Below are 14,068 nucleotides of genomic sequence, written 5' to 3'. Positions count from 1 at the left end.
ATGTCACTCCTCTCCCTCTTCAAATACGATAGGATCTTAGTTCTCTTGATAGGAGAGTGTATACCATCAACATTGAGAGAAGCAGAGACCGAAAAAAGGTGAATTACAATATAGATCAAGAAAGAGGAGATGTCCCAGCCAAATCCTCTCTCCCCCTGACTCCAGAGTGAAAGTGAACCTCCGTCAACCACTGAAGCCACACATTCACCCCCCGCCAGTACAGTAGAATCACGAGCATGGCACAAACATAGACTCCCCAGGCACACTCCAACAATCATCTGCCCCATCCACTCAAGCCTCCCATCCCCCTTCCCCCCTCCCTCTCCCCAGACTATTCAGTCTACCCAGTCCCACAACAAAAGCTCAGATACAGCAGCTCCGGACCACCTCCACAACAAGAAAAAGAACATAGAAAGGCATATGTGCATTGAAACCCCACATCAATACAATACAGTATGACTAAGAGCAGATAATAATACTATATCCATAACACAGAGGATACCATAATAGAAATATTAATCTGCATAACACCCAGAAAGAAACCAAAAAACAAAAGCAAAAAAGAGCATATAACCCTGCATTAGAATATTTAGAACATGGGGCAGGAAGCAAAGGCTGGCGTGCAATGAAGAAACTCCCAAACAGAAAAATTACATGCTCCAGATTGCCCGCCAAAAACATATAAGCCATAGCCAAATAGTAGAAACCCGCGTGCCACAATAACAGAGAGCAAGAAAATGTAAAAAGAATACCAGTACATGCCAAATCAGAATGTCCAAAACAAGTCAAAAAGCAAATATGTGTGGCACCCCATAAAGTTAGCCTTTCTGTGGTTCAAGTTCCCAAACCACCAGCTTCAGATAAACGACAAAGATCAACAGACCTGATGTTATCACACCATTTCTCGGTTAGGTTCCAGTACTGGGAGGGGAAGCTTTTTGACGACTTGCTCCAAGGTTTGTGGTGTATCCAAGTACAAAACTTTATTGTTATAGAAGACTCGGGCACATGCAGGATACATCAGTGCTACGCGTATATTGCGTTTAAAAAGTTTGTTGCAATACGGAGCCATGGCGCGCCGTTTGTACAAAACCATAGAAGAGAAGTCTTGGAAAATAAGGATTTTATGACCCTTAAAAACTTAGCTCCTTTCCTTTCCGATAGAGAAAAAAGATCCATTCCTCGACAGCGTAGTTGAGGAACCATGCAATTACTGGGCACGGGTATTGATTGCCCAACCGATGAGCTCTTTCAATAAGCACTGGGGACATGGGAGCCTGGATATTCAGAATGGTGGGAAGCCAGTTCTCAAGGCATGAGCAGAGGTCCACATCCCTTACAGAATTAGGGAGCCCAATAAAACGTAAGTTGTTTATTCTTCCCCTATTCTTCTGATCCTGTACGCTTTCCTGCAGCAGTTTGTTGGATGATTCTAGAGTTTGGATGTGCTTCTCAAAATTGTCTGTACATTCCTCCTGTTGGGCTATGTGATCTTCTGCAAGCTGCAAGCGGTTCGCTTGGAAATCCAAACTTTCTTTTATATCCTCCATAAAAGACTGGATTTTAGTTAGTTCATCCTCCATGACTAGAGTTAGGGAACACATGAGTTCCTGAACTGCCGCTTCTTATAAAGTAAACATGGGCACCTCTTGCAGCTCCACTATCTTAGAATCCATTACTTTCTGCTTGTCTTTAACTCCTTGTTGTGTTTTGGCAGACATAACAGGAGAAATTGCCCAATAAAGTTCACTACCTGGTGCTCTACACCCCACCCTACCAAATGAGGCAAAAAAAAAGTGGCGCCAGCATTGATTTTCGGGGTTCAAAAAGATATTGCAAAACGAAGCAGCCCGGAGCTACAGAGAGGCACGTCCGTTTAGGTCTCCAGCATCATGTGACCCCAATTTTATTTATTTTAAAAACTTCTATTCCATTTAAGACCTAAGCGGATTACAATAAAACATATACAGTAGACTCTTAGTTAACTAGAACCCATTGGGATTGATAGATGCCGGATAAATGTAGTTTCTGGTTGCTTGAGTTCAACGTTATTTATAGCAAGCAGCCCCTCCTATTGTTTTTTCCTTAATTGTTCTCTTTTACTTTGACTATTGTAGTTCTTGTCTTTCACCTTTTGTTCCTGTTTGTCTTTGTCTTTAAAAGTCTTCAAAAGTTATTAAAAGTTACAGTTTGATGCTGTAATGTCAGCTTAAACTTGTATTTTAGCTAAAGTTTGTTTTATGTTTTTATGAATTTGTACACCGCCTAGAAGGCTGATTGGGCGGTATAAGAAATTTTAAATAAACTTGAAACTTGAGTTATTATTAAAAATAGGCATAACTAATACTATTCCCCCATACTAAGCCATACCATAAAGTGTTTCAGACAAACTACCAGACATGCGGGGACAACAAAAACTACCAGACATGCAGGGACAACAAAAACAAGAGGGCATTCAGAAAAATTGAAAGGAGACAGTTTCAAAACGAATGCTAGGAAGTTCTTCTTCACTCAGAGGGTGGTGGACACCTGAAATGCGGTCCCAGAAGAGGTGATAGGACAGAGTACAATACTGGGTTTCAAAAAGGGATTGGATGACTTCCTAAAGGTGAAGGGGATTGAAGGATACAGATAGAGGGTAACTATACAGGACACTAAATGAATAGGGAATATACGATTTAGGTAAAGGATCATTTACAGGTCATGGACCTGGGGGGCCGCCGCGGGAGCGGACTGCTGGGCACGATGGACCCCTGGTCTGACCCGGCAGAGGCAATGCTTATATTCTTATGTGGGCGTACTCTGGTATGGCGTGCCAAGTTTACACTTAAATTTTCACCAGAAATCGATTTTATTTTCATTTTTATTTAAATCATTACAGTATTTCTTTTATTATTTTGGTTACTTGAGAGTTCTGGTTGCTTGAGTTCCGGTTAACAAGTCTACTGTATATACCAAATATAACAAAACACAAAGCAGTACAAGCATCAATCTTAGCTGCCAAAATATCCTTGTAAATACATAGTATCTTACACAGACAAGTCAAAAAACCTGATCATAGATCTACCCAACCTAATGGAAGGTTTTAACATAGAAGTGAGAGTCGTCAACAGTGTTTTAAATGTACTCATATTGTTGCATAATCTCAAAGTCCATGTCAAGACATTCCACAACTGAGGACCAGCAACTGAGATTGCTGTAGACAAGTTATCATAGAAACATGACAGCAGATAAACGCCAAATGGCTCATCCAGTCTGCCCATCTACAGAATCCACTATCTCCTCCTCTCCCTAAGAGATCCCACATGCCTGTCCCACCCTTTCTTGAATTCAGATCTAGTCTTTGTCTCCACCACTTCTACCAGGAGACTATTCCATGCATCTACCACCCTTTCTCTAAAGAAGTATTTCCTTAGATTACTCCCAAGCCTATCACCTTTTAACTTCATCCTGTGCCCTCTCCTTCCGTAGTTTTCTTTCATTTGAAAAAGACTCACCTCCTGTACTGTACATTAATGCCATGGAAATATTATGTCTCTATCATATCCCCTCTCTCCCATCTTTTAGAGTATACATATTAAGGTCTCTAAGTCTGTCTCTTTACAATTTATGACACACAGAATTACAAATGGGGCCTCACCGGATACTTATACAATGGCATTATCGCTTCCCTTTTCCTACTGGTCATTCTTCTTATATACCCAAACATGTTCCTCATTTTCACTGTCGCCTTTTCTATCTTTATTGCCACCCTGAGATCGTCAGACACAATTACCCTCAAGTCTCGCTCTTCTGTACACAGAAGTACTTTGCCTCCTATACTACACCATTCTCCTGGATTTTTGCAGCCCAAGTGCATAACCCTGCATTTTTTAGCATTAAATCTTAGTAGTCAATTATCAGACCATTCTTCAAGCTTTGCTAGATCTCACCTCATGTTATCCATACCCTCTGGGGTGTCTGCCCTATTGCAGAGTTTGGTATTATCTGCAAAAAGACAAACTTTGCCAGACAGTCCTTCCACGATATCACTCACAAAGATATTAAATAGAGCTGGCCCAAAGACCAATCCCTGCGGCACTCCACTAACAACATCCTCGTCCTCCGAGCAAACGCCATTTACCAGTACCTTTTATCTTCTTCCACTTAACTAGCTCTAATCCATTTCATCACTTTAGGGCCCATGCCAAATGAACTTGGTTTATTTGTCAATCGTCTATGCAACACCATGTCAAAAGCTTTGCTGAAATCCAAGTACACTACATCTAGCACCCCTCCTATAGTCAACAGTTTGGTCACCCAGTTAAAGAAGTCAATTAGATTTGTCCGACAACAACAACAAAAACAACTTATTATTTCTATAGTGCTACAAGATGCACGCAGTGCTGTACATTAAACACACGAGACAGTCCCTGCCCAATAGAGCTTACAATCTAATTATGACACACAGGACAAAAGGGTAAATCTATATACACTGTTCAAGTAGGGAATTAGAAGGGGAATGATGAGGCAGATAGGGTGGGGGACTATGGAGGGAATGACCAGCAGAAATGGGTACTTTAGAAGTTGGTTAGGATCTAAATGCAGCTTCAAAAAAGTGGGCTTTCAGGCTGGTTTTGAATGCTCCGATGAAAACAAAAACTGTGGATACAGATGTTCTGGAGATAATTTATTAAATACTGACATATAAAATCATGAAAATTCAATTTTAAAAGTACAATGATAAAAAATACTGTGATAAAAATCCAACCGGACCCTACACGGTCCGTGTTTCGGTGAACACACTTTCCTCAGGGGTCCAATGGTTTGCAACCTCACATATAAAGAATTGGACTGAAAACAGTCTATTGTCTTTAAACATGTGAGCAAAGAACACCGCAGACAAGCTGAAGTAGCAAAAAAATGGTTTTGAATGCTAACATATATGAGCATTGGTGCACACATATGCAATGTATTCTAATATTCTAGCTAAGCACTATTTTGCAAATACCCATTGAAGTTGCAAAGGGTGTATTTGTAAGGGGAGGGCATATACATAGGCGGAGCTCTAACTTATGCACCGAAATTACAAAATAGACACTCACTCTAGCACCACGTACATATTAGACATGCCGATAAAAAGATTAGGTTCCTACCTCGATAATCTTCTTTCTTCTAGATGTGTCTAGTGGTCTTAATGTTCAGGCCATGCATCTGAGTCTGCAAGCCACCTGCAGAACGCTGTCAACCTTCCATTGAACTCTACCTCCTTCCCTGACAAGACTTGCCCCTTTCTCTGAATCATGGCTGACTGAGATTGTAAACATCGACCTGGTACACATTGCTTCAAAGTGTGAGCCAAATACCTAAACACTCTTCTTCCCCTTGATCATCTAGCAGTCCAACTGTTGATCTCGCATGCTCTTTGCTTAGAATATACTTGAAAACATGTTTTGTAGTAGTTCTTTCTTGAACATAAATTTTCTTTTCAAAGTCTGTCTTGGTCTGCCTTAATACTATTTTTACAACTGACTTGACAGTATTTATTTTATTTATTTTTAGTATTAATGTACCATGGCTATAAGTGGTATACATTCAGGTACTGAAACATTTTTTCCTATCTGTCCCGGTAGACTCACACTCTACCTAATGTACCTGGGGCAGTGGGGGATTAAGTGACATTTGGTTGAGGTATAGTTTATAGTTTATAGTTTATTCAATTTTTGATTAAACGCCTTTTCGTTACTACAAAGCGTTGTACAGAATAAAAAATATTTACATTTAACAAAAATGACGAAAAGTATTTACATTTATCTAAAATGACAATTAAACATACTTTCTTATAGTAAAAATACAAGACAACAGACCGTACAAACTGGGTAAATGTTGACCCTTAGGCCATTAAACATAAGGAAAAGGGGGAAGAAATACACTTGAAATAGAAAAGTGAGAAACATATAAGGGAAGAACACTTAGGAACTGGGGAGCAGTAAAATTGATAGTTAAGAAAAAGAAGTTCAATTAAAAGCATCATAAAAAGAAAGCACTTTAAGTTGCTTTTAAAATTTTTTAAGTTTTTTTCCATTTTTATATACAAAGGGAGAGCGTTCCAAATTGTAGGGGCTGTAACAGAAAACGTAGAGGTGCGACGCGTGCCAATGATTTTTAAAGAGGGAACGTTAAGGTTGTATTGAGAGATGGATCTTAAGGTTCTTGGGGGGTCGTAAGGAATCAGAAGTCTATCTATGAAAGCTGGTGTGTTGGTCTGTGTTGTTTTAAATGCCAGAAGTGCGATTTTATAAGTTACCCTATGAGAGACTGGCAGCCAGTGGGCCTTTTGAAGCAGAGGGGTAACATGATCGTATTTTTTTGCTCCCGAGATTATTTTAATGGCCGTATTTTGAATAAGTTGCAAGCGTTTTAAATCTTTATGAAAGATACCATTTAGTAAAGAGTTACAATAATCCATTTTTGAAATTACTAGTGAGTGAATCAGAATGTTAAGGGAATTAGTATCTAAAAGAGGGACCAGTGATCTAATCATTCTTAGTTTATAATAACAACTTTTTACTATTGCACCTAAAGAAAGGGCTTGGACTCCTTATGGACACTTGAAAGCTAAGTTTGCCTTTACATTTTATTTTAAATAGAGGAGGAAACTGTTGAGCCACAACAATTTTTAATGGGCATTATGATTTCTTTAATTCTGGATTTGCACATGACACTTTATGATTTAATTTTTTTCTATAAACAAAAAAACACTTTTGCACTTGAAAAAAAGTTTTCAGGATGATAGAAGGTGATATTTGTGGGTAAAATCCTGTAGGGCGCTTTCAAGCTCACATGCTGTGGATATACCCAGGTGAACTCCTTATGGTATTATGAGGAAATTCCCATGAACTGATTAGTCATCCTGTTTAAACTATATTTAAATCAAATTCAATTAGATTCTACTCAAATAGTAGGCTCATGTGTAAAGAAGGAATATAGAGAACCAGGAGTAGGTCTTTTGAATTGATTGTTATACGAGATTTACCCCCTCCTTATTTTGGGGTTTTTAAGAACATTTTTGGATTAAGGGCTCCTTTTATAAAGATGCGCTAGCGTTTTTAGCGCACGTACATAATTAGCGCACACTATAGCGTGTGCTAAAACCACTAGCGCACCTTTGTAAAAGGAGCCTAAGTGACTCACCCAGGGTCACAAGGAGCATGGTGGAATTTGAACCCACAACCTCAGGGGGCTGAGGATGTAGCTCTAACCACTGCATCCCCAATCTGTTTTCTTCATTTTGGATAGATTTTCTATGTTCTAAAAGAGCCTTTTAAACTCTCACAGGCTTTTCACCTAATTAAATCATGCCAACAGTAGTTTGTTCTTTTCAACACTTTATTAAAACACAGATATTTTATCTGGGCCTTCAAAAATTGTATATTTTAAAGTAGTATTTTTATTGTATAATACATGAAACTTAATCTACAAAAACATCTGTATGCTATACTATACAGGTCTTATATCCCACAATCTTTCATCAAGGATTCAATGTGGCTACCAAAAGACTTCATACAGCATTTAGTAGGAACCAACTAGCCCAGTGTTTCCCAAGTCAGTCTTCCCCATTGCCAGTCAGGTTTTCAGAATATCCACAATGAATATGCATGAAATTTGTTTCCATACACTACCTCCATTATATGCAAATCTGATTGACATGCGGGTATTCCAGAACCAACTTGGGAAACACTGTACTAACCCACATCAAGAAGAGAGGAATCATTTCTCAAAAATAAAGGGGGAGGGGAATTCATATGAAGGTCACCATCAATAAATACCTTACATGAAATACATAAGAACGTCCCTTGTACTCAGAAAACAAATATTAGGAATATACCTACAAACAGAAGTTCAATAACAAACTAAACCCCCCCATCCTATTGTATCTTCCAGAAAAGTTCCAATTGCAAAGGTACCAAAGAAACATAATATCTGATTCCTCAGTAAGCTATCACACATATACATGAAAATTTAGAAAAAATGTTGCACCTGCAGCTGCAAGAATGTTTTCCTTTGCAACTCTGCAATCTGACACACATCTTAAAAAAAAAAAGTGAAATAGGCTGACTACGAGAAGACTAAGGGCTTCTTTTATCAAGCTGCACCAGCGGGGTTAGCACGCGCGACTTTTAATCACGTACTAACCCCCCGCGCTGGCCAAAAAACTGCCGCCTGCTCAAGGCAGGCGTTAGCAGCCAGCGCGGCCGGCGGTTTAACGTGTGTTAAACCGCTAGCGCAGCTTGATAAAAGGAGCCCTAAACCTTTTTCTGAAAGAAAGTTTAGAACTCTACTTTTATCATTTTTACAAATGAATGAAACCAACAATGTCACTATTTTGGAATAATATCAGAAGAGGATTCCAAGAAAGTGTATATATCAAATGTGTCAGGAGTCTTTCAAAACATTCTAAGCATCTTTATCCTCTCCCCTAAGAATCCTTTTGAGGTTGGGTTTGAAGGCCCAAAGTTTGGGGCCAAACGTGCCACATTTTGCCCATGGTTGTTCATGCACGATTGCACAACAATGGGGAGGGAAGCTGGATGATTAAGGGGAGTTGTAGGAGGCATGAATTGTCATACATGCCTAATAACAGCCACGGAGACCTGCATTGACACCTGTTTTTAAGAATAAACTTTAAAAACATTTCCAAGGCTGTTAAAATCCATGTACAGGTGCCGAGAATGTGTTTTATGTATGCTTTGGCTTAAAATTTATGCAAGCTGCTGAAAATTAATGGGTTCCCATTTGGAGGGGGGGTCTTAAAAAGTTTAGATTTCAATAGAATTCATGTCTAGAACTAGTGTTAAGGGCTTAAAAGCATAAATTAAGCTTTTAAATAGTATTTTTTTTTATTATTATTTTAATCTTTATTGATTTTCAAGTAGTAACAGTGCAATACATATGAATCTGAACGTATAACAAATCAAGAAAAGCACTTTGAACTTACAAATATTTGAAAGTAATCTCCCCCCCTCTTTTACTTAATCAATAATATAAATGCAATTATCCTTCCAATAACCCACTCTTATTTAAAGTAGTAATACATTCACACCCTGGATGTGTAAGGAAATCAGACAAAAATTAAAGAGAAATGACAACTATATAGAAGTAATAAAAGATGCCAATGGGCCTCACACCAAGTTAAATACATTACTATGCCCCAATATCTCAGTATTTTTTTTATTATTATTAAAAATAAGGAATAGAATGTCCATGAGTTTGAAAACAGTTGAAAGCCGTTTCCTGATTGGCTGTACAGCTCAGCAAATGAAATAGTTGGTGGGAAAGCAATGGACACAGCTGGAGAAAGCAAAGGTGTTCCTGGGGGCTGCTGTGTGGGAGATTGTGTGACTGAATTTGAATTTTAAGGGAGGATTTTGGAATGAGAGAAGGTTGTTGAACTAAAATAAATTTGTCATGCTTGGAGTGAGAGAAAGAAAAATATTTTTATGGCAAATTTTCCACAATTTTGATCTAAGGTAGAAAACTGAGGAAAGTCACTGTTCTCTGGTTAGTTACGACTGATTTTTGATAAGAACAAAAAAAATAGATAAATTAAGAATTGAGCTGTTGCATAATTTCAGCTCATTTTAACCATTTGAGAAAACTTGACTTTGCACTTTACATTGTATTGAACTGGACAGTAGGGATCAAGTTTTAACCACCACAATATTCATTGAAACCTTGTTTTAAACAAAGCTTTAAACATATTTATGGGTTTGTTTTTAATATTTGCCTGCAATAACTATATACTTTGCACTTTACTATATGTGTCCAGCTGAAAACTGTGAAACATACTGATTCTCCCTCCAATACAGGTTTATAACAGAAGTTTATCTTTCACCCAAACCGGACTCTAAGTTGATGAAGTATTGTTATCAAAATGCAGCATTTGTCCCATTAATGACACTCGGCTACTCCCACAACTACTAAGATTTAAGTGCAACAGGGCGTCGCCCTCAGAGGGGCGGGACTACACTGGCCCAATTCTCAGTTCGAGACCTAGAACCTGAACCACTTCACTGCAGCCTAGCTTCTCTTAGGACCTGAATGAGTTTCTACAGATCCTCTTCAAACAACTGACATCAAAAGAGAAGCTTGCTCAACTGAGACTTAAGAGGTTGAATCAGCTGATCAGTATTGGAGCCAAAGCCAGTGTTGGAGCCAAAGTGGAGCAGGCAACCACTATGGAAGCCACTAACTATAAACTGTAAACTGCTCCAACCAATCCACCTCTGGTGAAGTAGCATCTGTTGCATCCATTGCATGAAGGCTCTTGTCACATAAATACTGTAAATCACAGTTTGTACACTGAATGACAAATGTCTGTTTAAAGAGTAACTCCAGCTTGCTGTCATAACAGTCTTTTAGAGTTGAACACCCTCCACTCGGACTATGATCTCTTTTGTCTCCACGGTGTCCATCTTAAGGAGTCAAATAAACTTGTCCAGATCTTCTTGAGGGAAGGGATAGAGCCTGGTGCCCCAAAGGATCTTTCTGGTGCTTTTCACTTAGCAAGAACCATATATGAGAAGGCCCTATGGAATAGAAAAGCTCTGAAGGGTTTCACAGGTCCTTCAAGATGTGGTCCCCATCTGCGACCTCTTCTTACACCCCGATAGAAATTTGAAAAACCGGAGATACTTAGCAGTTCTTCCTTTCAAAAGAATCTACCACCAGAGAATTATCTTCTTCAGGAAAACTCACCCTGTCTCGATAATTGCCATTGAGCAAAGAGCCACTCTCTTCCACATCATCCTTCCTTCAACATCTTCCAAAGAGGACACACATGGGATTGGGGACCTTTCCAAATCAAAGTCCTCATTTGATAGTCTGGTCTGCTTGGCCATCTGAACTGAGGCCATTGAGGGTCCCTGGCCACCAAGAAGATGCTATGCCTCACTAGTCCTCCTGGGCTGACCTATGACCCAAGCATTGAAAGTCTAAAAGAGTCTGATCCTAAAGCACAGGGGGAAAAAACTGAGTAGAGACTTTTGTTATACCACTATCAGAGCTACCGGTAACTGGTTTTGTGCACCATCGAGTTAGTGGTACTTTCACATTAACTCTGACAGATTTTGTGACCCCTGAGGCAGGCGATCATGCCACTGAAACATGGTTCCATGTTGGGTCCTGTTAACATTAAGGGCTCCTTTTACAAAGCCGCACTAGGGCCTTAACGTGCGGAATAGCACGCACTAAATCACTGCACGCACTAGCCGCTCCGCCTCTTTTAGAGCAGGCAGTAGATTTCTGGCTAGCGCGTGCCATAGTGCTCACTAATCCAGTGCGTGCGTTAAAACCTCTAGCGCGGCTTTGTAAAAGGAGCCCTAAGTGTGGTGCTTTTAAATAAATGGATCTGGATTGTATCATTGGAGCCCCTCATTGAATAATTTGCAGATGTTTAGTGTCCATCCTTACTCTTTTGTTTCCTACATGGACAAGTTCCATTACATTCTAGAGCAGTGGTCTCAAACTCGCAGCCCGGGGACCACAGGCGGCCCGCCAGGTACTATTTTGAGGCCTTCGGTATGTTTATCATTATCACAAAAGTAAAATAAAACAGTTTCTTGATCATATGTCTCTTTAGCTATAAATTACAATATTATTATTAAGGTTTAGCCAAAAGGAAAGATTTATAAACTATAAAGAGTTTTACCTCATGCAAAATTGTCATTTCTGTAATAAGACATTAAATATTTTTTTCTGAAGCCCTCCAAGTACCTACAAATCCAAAATGTGGCCCTGCAAAGGGCTTGCGTTTGAGACCCCTGTTCTAGAGGGAATATTCTGCTGACTCATCATATATTAGCATCTGTAAGATATCTTAAGACAATGAGGTATGAACAATTCCAATACGCCACTCACAAAGCATCAGTTGTTTATTAATTTTATTCTTTGAAGAATTTGCTAAAATGTTAAACAAAAATATGAGAAAGCATAATTTCAAGGGAAAGAGAAGGGAGTCTAAAAATTAGCTCATGGCGAATTATAATCAGGTATAATAGCTATTCCCCTGTCCCCAGAGGGCTTATAATCAACATTTGTACCTGAGGCAATGAACGTTAAGTAAGTTGCCCAAGATCATAAGAAGGCGCAGTGGGAATTAAACTGGCTCCCCTCCCTTTTTTTTCTCTCTTTTGATTCGATTTGACTTTTACACATTTCAGCTGAAAAATTTTATTAGATAGGCTGGGAGGGAGATTTGGTTTGAAATACTTAACTATTAACACTATATTATACCATTAGATTACCCTTAGCACTGACAGCATTAAATGCAAAATACTTGTATTCTGGGAATAAAAAGGCCTAAAAAAAAAAGGTTTGCCTTGGATCTAGAACAATTGGATCCAGCAACAGAGCCCTCCCAAACACTTCCGTCCTACTGTTTTTTCCCAGCAAAACTACTGGAGTAGGGGTAAGAACAGGAGGGTGGTTTTCCCTCAGAGATCTGCCACTGCTTCTTTAGGGCCTGATTTTACTTAGGCTTTTCCCCATTCTGTGTCCTTGAGAGAAAGAGGAGGGAAAGCCTAATAAACCAGACCCTTGGAGGGTAATTCTGTAAGGGGCATCTATTTTCAAGAATTTCAGCATAGTACGGCAAATATGCATGTGAATTTTTGGTACGACCACTTACACTAGCCATAAAGCAGACATAAATGATCACATCTAGATTGTTAAAACAATGTGCACAAATTATAGTATTCTATAAATTTACCAGTATAACTGTACACATCACCCATGCATATGCCCACACTCTCTTGCTGCCAAGAAATCCTGGCTGTACACCCCCCACAGCAGGAGAGATGACCACTCTCCCCCATTGACATGTGACCCCCCCCCCACTATAGAACACCTCCCCCTACCTCCGACACCCCCTCCCCCTTACCTCTAAATAGATGCATGGAGGGAGGCGGACTCCCTCTTCCCAGCTGGCCTGCATCATCGAAAATGGGCCTTCCCCTCCCTGGTACATCTTGGTATGCACAAGGGAGGGGCTTGAGGCTCTCATTGGCCCGGATGCCCCATAGGAGAAACCTTAGGCATCCAGGCCAATCAGAGACTTAGGCCCCTTCCTGGTGCATCTGGGGAGGGGCCTGAGGCTTTGATTGGCCAAGATTGTATAAGGCACCTCCCATGGGATGGGCCTTAAACAACTTGGGCCAGAGCCTCAGGCCCCTCTCCAGTGCATCCCAAGATGCACTGGGGAGGGGAAGACCCTTTTTTTATGACACAGGCCAGCTGGGAGGAGGGAGTCCACGTCCCTCCATGCATCTATCTGGAGGTAAAGGGGAGGGGTGTTGGGGGAGGGGAAGGTGTTCTATTGGGGGGGGGCACTTGCCAACAGGGGAGAGTGGGCATCTCTGCCACAGCAGGGGGAGGTGCACAGCCGGGATTTCTTGGCAGCGGGAGAGTATGGGCATCCACTGCGAGGGGGAAGGTGTGGCCGGGATTTCTTGGCAGTGGGAAAGTGTGGGCATCTGTCCCACTGCAGGTGGGGAGTGTTGGTTGGCAACAGGAGAGAACCGGCATCTCTCCCGCTACGGGGGGGGGGGGGCGCCATCATTCGGGGGGGGGGGGGTGTTCTCTACCATTGCAGGGAAGGGGTGTTGTGATGCAGCGGGAGAAAATGGGCATTTCTTCCGCTGCATTACAACACAGGCTTTCTAGCAGTCTCTGATATTAATGGGCACCCCTGGATCAGTCGCTTATTTTTGTCGCCAAAAGCCAACACCGCTTTTAGAAAATGGCTCAGCATTTTTTAAGAATCCACCAGAGAACTCATTTCAATACTGAAAAGCCCATTTGTATGTCATTGTCGGAGACTGCTAGAAAGCTCACTATTGACAGAGATAACCCATTTTGATAATCCACCGCTAAAATACATACAGGTTAAACCGTTGGTAAACAGTTTAACAATGGCGTTAAAGTTTTGAGAATCTGGCCCTGAGTGACGGAATAACTAAGCATAGGAACATTTTGTCAATTATCATGCAAAAAGACAACTCTTGTTAGCAGGCTGCAGACAGGAACTTGT

At 40.5% G+C, this 14,068-nt stretch overlaps 1 protein-coding gene across 1 annotated transcript in view; it reads right to left on the bottom strand.

Moving 5' to 3' along the window:
* Positions 1-14,068, bottom strand: part of TET1 (tet methylcytosine dioxygenase 1) — a 130,992-nt gene that overhangs the window by 39,843 nt on the left and 77,081 nt on the right. The gene's annotated exons all lie outside the window — the stretch shown is intronic.

This window comes from Geotrypetes seraphini, chromosome 4 (genome assembly GCF_902459505.1).
Source record: "Geotrypetes seraphini chromosome 4, aGeoSer1.1, whole genome shotgun sequence".
Lineage (NCBI taxonomy): Eukaryota > Metazoa > Chordata > Amphibia > Gymnophiona > Dermophiidae > Geotrypetes > Geotrypetes seraphini.
This window is presented reverse-complemented; position numbering and strand designations above follow the sequence as displayed.